The sequence below is a fragment of the Mytilus edulis genome, chromosome 7 (genome assembly GCF_963676685.1).
Source record: "Mytilus edulis chromosome 7, xbMytEdul2.2, whole genome shotgun sequence".
NCBI classification, from domain to species: domain Eukaryota; kingdom Metazoa; phylum Mollusca; class Bivalvia; order Mytilida; family Mytilidae; genus Mytilus; species Mytilus edulis.
The window spans coordinates 80458350-80467773 of record NC_092350.1 but is presented as its reverse complement, the minus strand read 5'-3'; positions in this window follow the sequence as shown (position 1 = coordinate 80467773).

Below are 9424 nucleotides of genomic sequence, written 5' to 3'. Positions count from 1 at the left end.
TTTAATTCTTTTGTTTATCTTTCTTTTAAAATACGTAACAAAATAAACAATCAATATCTATCCATAAACATATAAAAATAGGGAGATGTGGTATGATTGCCAATGAGACAACTATCCATCTGAGACCAAATGATTTTGAAGCAACTATAGATCATAGTACAGGCTTCCACAATGATCAATGTATACCCGACTCGAGTAAATATATTTAAAACATCACAATTCATCTTATGAACTGGCAAAAGCCCATAAATAGTCCCGTCGCTCCTTTAAATCTGTGTTACTAAATTAGTATAAATGTCCATGCTATATTCTGGTCTTGGCTCAAGCTATCTAGGAGACAGGAGTTATGGCTTCAGTACTTATTTTTTTGTTTTTTAGAACTTTAATAGTCTGGCTCTGAAATACTTTTCCATAAAAGTAAATGTTAAAGAAGATTATTTCAACTATGTTGAGGGTATTTTCATATAGTCCTTCATCAATTGATCAATCAATTATTTATTGAACCAACAAGTCAACAAATTCTTTAATGACTTTTAAGGCAGTAAATACATCTCTTATTACCAATATCTTATAAAGAAATAATATGTTAAAGTCACATAGAAAATACAGAGACACAAATGCAAGAACTGTTGAATCCTTCAAGAATTCATTCATAATTGATTAATAACAGAATTGCCTCTATGATCGAAGTTATAATAGTATCCCTTCCATATAAGAAGAATGATGTGGGTTTCAACATCTCTACAGGTTGATCTAACTACTGTGGATTCATTTAATTCGTAGGAACCAATTTTCATTGATTGTGGTAAACTAGCATTTAAGTGAATATATTTTTTGTGGTTTTACATACAAAGCATACAGAATACTTGTAATTCGTTGCACATTTGAATTCATGGACCACCTGTACCCACAAAACTCACCAATATTGGTATCCAATGAATATTAATGAATCCACAGTAGTAAAAATTGGTACTAGCTATTTTATTGCTAAGAATGCAGAGTACTGGATTAACATAGTACAGCTCATAACCACAAATGTTGTTTGTTTCGATCAACATACAAAAATAAGTAGATTTTGTTTGATTATCAATGAGACAACTATCCATCTAGACCTGTCACCAAAAGACAAAGATGTGAACAATTACATGTCGCTGAATGACATGTCTTCTTGTGGACTATTATTTTGTAAACATTTAATAAAAACCTCCCAATAATTTTCAATTTATAGTAATAGTTATAGTATAGTATAGTTATAGTATGGGTTTAACCACACTTTCAGTGTTCTTGGTTATATAATTGCAAGTTGGCAAAAGGATTTGTTATTGGTGGTTGAAGTAGTCTGAGAACAGAGAGAACACTGACTTTATGTCTTTAGCATTATCCCAAATAAATGGTAAGCTAATAAACAACATTACCAAACTAGAGGCTCTAAAGAGCCTGTGTCGCTCACCTTGGTCTATGTGAATATTAAACAAAGAACGCAGATAGATTCATGACAAAATTGTGTTTTGGTGATGGTGATGTGTTTGTACATCTTACTTTACTGAACATTCTTGCTGCTTACAATTATCTCTATCTATAATGAACTTGGCCCATTAGTTTCAGTGGAAAATGTTAGTAAAAATTTACAAATTTTATGAAAATTGTTAAAAATTGACTATAAAGAACAATAACTCCTAAGGGGGTAAATTGACCATTTCGGTCATGTTGACTTATTTGTAAATCTTACTTTGCTGAACATTATTGTTGTTTACAGTTTATCTCTATCAATAATAATATTCAAGATAATGACCAAAAACAGCAAAATTTCCTTAAAACTAACAATTCAGGGTCAGCAACCCAACAACGGGTTGTCCGATTCATCTTAAAATTTCAGAGCAGATAAATGTTGACCTGATAAACAATTTTACCCCATGTCAGATTTGCTCTAAATGCTTTGGGTTTTGAGTTATAAGCCAAAAACTGCATTTCACCCCATGTTCTATTTTTAGCCATGGCGGCCATTTTGGTTGGATGGCCGGGTCACCGGACACATTTTTCAAACTACTAACCCAAAAGATGATTGTGGCCAAGTAGTTTCAGAGGAGAAGATTTTTGTAAAAGATTACTAAGATTTACGAAAAATGGTTAAAAATTGACTATAAAGGGCAATAACTCCTTAAGGGGTCAACTGACCATTTCAGTCATGTTGGCTTATTTGTAAATCTTACTTTGGTGAACATTATTGCTGTTTACTGTTTATCTCTATCTATAATAATATTCAAGATAATAACCAAAAACAGCAAAATTTCCTTAAAATTACTAATTCAGGGGCAGCAACCCAACAACGGGTTATCCGATTCATCTGAAAATTTCAGGGCAGATAGATCTACACCTGTTTAACAATTCTACTCCTGTCAGATTTGCTTTAAATGCTTTGGTTTTTGAGTTATAAGCCAAAAACTGCATTTTACCCCTATGTTCTATTTTTAGCTCACCTGGCCCAAAGGGCCAAGTGAGCTTTTCTCATCACTTGGCGTCCGGCGTCCGTCGTCGTCCGTCGTCGTCGTCGTCCGTCGTCGTCGTCCGTCGTCGTCGTCCTGCGTTAACTTTTACAAAAATCTTCTCCTCTGAAACTACTGGGCCAAATTTAACCAAACTTGGCCACAATCATCATTGGGGTATCTAGTTTAAAAAATGTGTCCGGTGACCCAGCCAACCAACCAAGATGGCCGCCATGGCTAAAAATAGAACATAGGGGTAAAATGCAGTTTTTGGCTTATAACTCAAAAACCAAAGCATTTAGAGCAAATCTGACATGGGGTAATATTGTTCAACAGGTCAAGATCTATCTGCCCTGAAATTTTCAGTTGAATCAGACATTTCGTTGTTGGGTTGCTGCCCCTGAAATGGTAATTTTAAGGAAATTTTGCTGTTTTTGGTTATTATCTTGAATATTATTATAGATAGAGATAAACTGTAAACAGCAATAATGTTTAGCAAAGTAAGATCTACAAATAAGTCAACATGATCAAAATGGTCAGTTGACCACTTTAGGAGTTATTGCCCTTTATAGTCAATTTTTAACCATTTTTTGTAAATCTTAGTAATCTTTTAGAAAAATCTTCTCCTCTGAAACTACTGGGTCAAATTTAACCAAACTTGGCCATAATCATCATTGGGGTATCTAGTTTAAAAAATGTGTCCGGTGCCCCCGCCCAACCAACCAAGATGGCCGCCATGGCTAAAAATAGAACATAGGGGTAAAATGCAGTTTTTGGCTTATAACTCAAAAACCAAAGCATTTAGAGCAAATCTCACACACAGTAAAATTGTTCATCAGGTCAAGATCTATCTGCCCTGAAATTTTCAGATGAATCGGACATTCCGTTGTTGGGTTGCTGCCCCTGAAATGGTAATTTTAAGGAAATTTTGCTGTTTTTGGTTATTATCTTGAATGTTATTATAGATAGAGATAAATTGTAAACAGCAATAATGTTCAGCAAAGTAAGATCTACAAATAAGTCAACATGACCAAAATGGTCAGTTGACCACTTTAGGAGTTATTGCCCTTTATAGTCAATTTTTAACCATTTTTCGTAAATTTTCTCCTCTGAAACTACTGGGCCAAATTTAACCAAACTTAGCCATAATCATCATTGGGGTATCTTGTTAAAAAAATGTGTCCGGTAACTCGGCCAACAAACCAAGATGGCCGCCATGGCTAAAAATAGAACATGGGGGTAAAATGCAGTTTTTGGCTTATAACTCAAAAACCAAAGCATTAAGAGTAAATCTGACAGGAAGTAAAATTGTTGATCAGGTCAAGATCTATCTGCCCTGGAATTTTCAGATGAATCGGATAATAGGTTGATAGGTTGCTGCCCCTGAATTGGTAATTTTGAGGAAATTTTGCTGTTTTTTTGTTATTATCTTGAATATTATTATAGATAGAGATAAACTGTAAACAGCAATAATGTACAGCAAAGTAAGAACTAAAAATAAGACAGTATGACCAAAATAGTCAATTGACCCCCTAAGGAGTTATTGCCCTTCATAGTCAATTTTTAACAATTTTCTTAAAATTTGAAGATTTTCAATAACATTTTCCACTGAAAGTACTGTTATAGATAGAGATAATTGTAAGCAGCAAGAATTTTTAGTAAAGTAAGATCTACAAACACATCACCATCACCAAAACACAATTTTGTCATGAATCCATCTGTGTCCATTGTTTAATATTCACATAGACCAAGGTGAGTGACACAGGCTTTTTAGAGCCTCTAGTTAGCCATGGCGGCCATCTTGGATGGTTGGCCGGGTCACCAGACACATTTTTTAAACTAGATACCCCAAAGATGATTGTGACCAAGTTTGGTTTAATTTAGCCCAGTAGTTTCAGAGGAGAAGATTTTTGTAAAAGATTACTAAGATTTACGAAGAATGGTTAAAAATTGACTATAAAGGGCAATAACTCCTAAAGGGGTCAACTGACCATTTCAGTCCTGTTGACTTATTTGTAAATCTTACTTTGGTGAACATTATTGTTGTTTATAGTTTATCTCTATCTATAATAATATTCAAGATAATAACCAAAAAGAGCAAAATTTCCTTAAAATTACTAATTCAGGGCCAGCAACCCAACAACGGGTTGTCCGATTCATCTGAAAATTTCAGGGCAGATAGATCTTGAACTGATAAACAATTTTACCCCCATGTCAGATTTGCTCTAAATGCTTTGGGTTTTGAGTTATAAGCCAAAAACTGCATTTTACCCCATGTTCTATTTTTAGCCATGGCGGCCATCTTGGTTTGATGGCCGGGTCACCAGACACATTTTTCAAACTACTAACCCAAAAGATGATTGGGGCCAAGTTTGGATTAATTTGGCCCAGTAGTTTCAGAGGAGAAGATTTTTGTAAAATATTACTAAGATTTACGAAAAATGGTTAAAAATTGACTATAAAGGGCAATAACTCCTAAAGGGGTCAACTGACCATTTCAGTCATGGGACTTATTTGTAAATCTTACTTTGCTGAACATTATTGCTGTTTACTGTTTATCTCTATCTATAATAATATTCAAGATAATAACCAAAAACAGCAAAATTTCCTTAAAATTACTAATTCAAGGGCAGCAACCCAACAACGGGTTATCCGATTCATCTGAAAATTTCAGGGCAGATAGATCTTCACCTGTTTAACAATTGTACCCCATGTCAGATTTGCTCTAAATGCTTTGGTTTTTGAGTTATAAGCCAAAAACTGCATTTTACCCCTATGTTCTATTTTTAGCCATGGCGGCCATCTTGGATGGTTGGCCGGGTCACCGGACACATTTTTTAAACTAGATACCCCAAAGATGATTGTGGCCAAGTTTGGTTTAATTTGGCTCAGTAGTTCCAGAGGAGAAGATTTTTGTAAAAGTTAACGACGACGACGGACGACGGACGACGGACGCCGGACGCCAAGTGATGAGAAAAGCTCACTTGGCCTTTTAGGCCAGGTGAGCTAAAAACATACTAGCTTTGGTATTTAAAGAAAAAAGATACAAAATTGACCATAAAAATTAAGCATCACTCCCTTACATTTAATGAAGTGTCACCATTTCCTGCTCAACACGTGAAAGCCATCATGCAACTCCTGTTAAAATACAGTGATGAGTCATTTCGTGAATGGGGAATGGGTTAATATCTTTCTTCTAACCATTTTAAAGAGATCACAGAATTCCATCTTCGCTAGCCAAGGGTTACCATCAACTCCCATTCTCTTCACATGAAGAGAACTGGAGTGGATCGTAACCCTTAGCTAGCGAAGATAACACAATTCATGTATAACATTTAAACCATCAAATATATACATCAACTTCAACAGAAGTCCCTAGATTCCTCTGATGGCAGACTACCTTTTTTAGCTCACCTGGCCCAAGAGGGCCAAGTGAGCTTTTCTCATCACTTGGTGTCTGTAATCCATCGCCCTTTGTCATCTGTTAACTTTTACCAAAATCTACTCCTCTAAAAAATACTGGGCCTAAATAAAACAAAACTTGGCCTAGATCATCCTTACAGTATCTTGTCAAGTAGTTTTAAAAATGTATGCTATGATCCTGGTCATCAACCAAGAAGGCTACCATCACTAAAATAAAACATGGGGGTAAAATGCAGTTTTAGGCTTATATCTCTGAAACTAAAACATTAAGAGCAAATCTGGGTAGCAGTTAAATTGTTCATTATGTCAAGATTTATCTGCTCTGAAATTTTCAGATGCATTAAACAACCACAGGCACCTGTCTCAGATTTTTTTCTTATATACCTAACATAACACTATGTTACATTAAGGTATATAGGAAAATATTTTCTGAGACAAGTGCCTGTGTAAACAACCCCTTGCTTGGTTACTGCCACTGAATTGGTACATTTGAAGAAATTTTGTCGGTTTTGGTTATCTTGAATATTATAATTGATGGAGATAAACTGTAAACAGAAAAATTGTTCAGCAAAGTAAGCTTTATAAAGAAGTTGACATGATCAACATGGTCAATTGACCCCTTCCGAGTTATTTCTCTTTAAAGTCAATATTTCATAATTTTTATTAAAATTTGTGTAAATTTTACAAAAATATTTTCCTCTGAAACTTCTGGGCCAAGTCCATTAAAGATGGAGATAATTATGAACAGCAAGAATGTTCAGTTATCATGGTTATGTAAGATCTACAAACATGTCACCATCATCAAAACAAATTTTGTCATGAATTCTATTCATGTTTATAATGTGTGTACTTTGTTTAATATGCACATGGACCAAGGAGAGGCTCTAGTTAGAACTTGTTGGGGTCCTAAAAAGGACTATAGCCCATTAAAGAAAAGTTTTTCCACGTTTAAAATATGAAGGTCTACTGATATCAAATCAATTAAAAGACAACTTTCCCCTTCAAATCGATTGATTGTTAGTTTGCTCAATGTACAGTGACAAATATTTCAGACATATATTCATGGCAAAAACAACAAAAAGTGCTTGTTGCATATGGCAACTTCAGTTAATCGTATTATTCAATTACATTTAAAGCAATGATGTACAATTTAGTTCAATTAAATATCAACAGTAGTGGGATTAACTTAACGGGTACATCAGGCATGTACAATTTAGTTCAATTAAATATCAACAGTAGTGGGATTAACTTAAAGGGTACATCAGGCAAATGAGATGTTGCCTTGTTCAACCCCACAACTAAAAAGGAAACAAGAAAATGTCTTGAGATCAACATATTCTTTAAAAATACTAAAACAAATCTGCTTTACAAAAGATACAGAGATGTGGTAGGATTGCAAATGAACCAAATATCCATGAAAGTTAATATGAAGTAGATGTTGGCAATTATATGCAACCATACGGTATTCAACAAAGAAAACCCATGCATACCGTATAGTTTTCTGTAAAATGCTCCGATATGAAAGTTATATTAAAAAAAAAAATGACTAGAGCTTAATTTATAACAAAGCAATTATAGCAGATGTAAACCAATGTCAACCAACTACAAACTTATATGCCTGCTAATCAATATAGTTGCTTTTTTTTTGTCGCATTTGATGTAAAATATGCTTGTTATGGGTACATCATTGTCTCGCTGGGTTTATATGGCATTGACTTCAGTAGTGTTCATGGTTTATATAATGTTTAGTTTATGTGATATTCATAGCAAAACATTCATATTCAACCATGATGTGTACTGCAGGCACGACATTTCTGTGTGTGTACTATTGTTTCTTCTTTATCCTTGAAATGTTTCCCGCGGTTGATGCTTAAAACTTCGGGGATATCAAGTCTTCATAAAATAAATGTTAATGAGAGTTTTTTGTAACTTTTCAAGAAACGGTGGTTCACAGAAATACACATATATATTATACTTAGTTTAGAAGTTCGCACAATCATTTTTTTTACCGTGAAGGATTTTATATTGTATAAAATCTGTATTGTGTCTTCTACTGCAAATCTCCAGAATGTATTGCACACCTATGAATATGATGATCTTAAGACATTACACCCGAGACCACCAACTCTAAGATTCCTTGAAACAGCAGACGCAAAAAAGTGTGGTTTTATGTAACGTCTCCTGGCTGTACGCCTTCTAATTCTGTTGGTCATTCAATCATGTCACAATTTGTGACAATCAAGTCTTATTATTGTTGAATCCATCGAATCATTGCTCACCAATGTCATATGGTTTGATAGAAAATTACAGTTTAGTGTGTGGATGGGAAATGTGCCAGTTCGGCTCTTACAGTGACATCGAGAACTGCTTTGTTCAGGAAACGTTTTTATAGATGCAGCAATAGGTGTAATGCAATGAAGAAAATAACTTAAGTAATATCTTGTTCTCAGGCCTATTTATACATCTGAGGTGACCGTGTAATCAGAATCAAAATAAATCATGTACGTGTCTACAGTAACATATGTCCCAGATCTAGGCCATGCATAGGTTTATAGGAATAAATTTACAAAAAATGTATAAACTATAATGATTGCCGAAAGGGCCGGCCACTAGTTCAGTGCCATTTAGACCCAAAAAAATAAGGTTATTTCAAACAGTTATAAAAGCGAAACAATGAAATACTATATTTTGCCGTCAGTTTGGTTAATTTTGCCAGTCAAGTTAAGTTTTAAAAACATCACAAATGTATTATTGAATTTAACCTCAGTTGATGATGATCGTCAAAAAGGGGGATCATGGATCTACCACGACCTTTTACCCTCAAAAAAGGATTGTAGTTACCATATGAAGAACATATATCTGCTATATCATCTAGGAAACGGTATTTCATATTGGTCGACCAATTGGGATGGCGTTCGACTCGTAAACTATCATCGGATTTACGAAGGGATGATTTCAACTTCACCATTTGGTTTGAAAGCTTTCTTTTGTTCATTATCCCTCTAGATCATGACAGGGGGAAAAGTCTGGGATTATCGTACCAATTGGATGATGTATACTTCATATGCAGGGGCTGCTTGTATGTTGCTACATAGAAATGCACGGTTCACATCATAGTGATCATCTCTTTTGTTCAATCGATCCTCATTGTCAATTTCTAGATGCAAGTCAAGATATGAGGTAGACTTTTTGTTGTATCCTTTATCTTGATCAATCTTTAGTTCGATGGAAAATATGCGTTCACCATATATACTGCATAGTCATCAAATTTTGAAATATTTAGTGAGATGATCATCTCATAGCGAATTGTCGATAGAAGTGAAATGACCGGTACCAAAGTTGTAGTTTTTAGTTTCAGACTATACTAGTTTAAGGTAGCAGTTCCAATACTCCACTGATTCACTAAGGATACTAGTTTTGACGACTTCAGCCTGCACAGATAACATTGTTTATTATTTTTTTTTTTTAACTAAAAATGATATTTGTGAGAAAAAAAATATGTGTAGTCCCTATCCTTA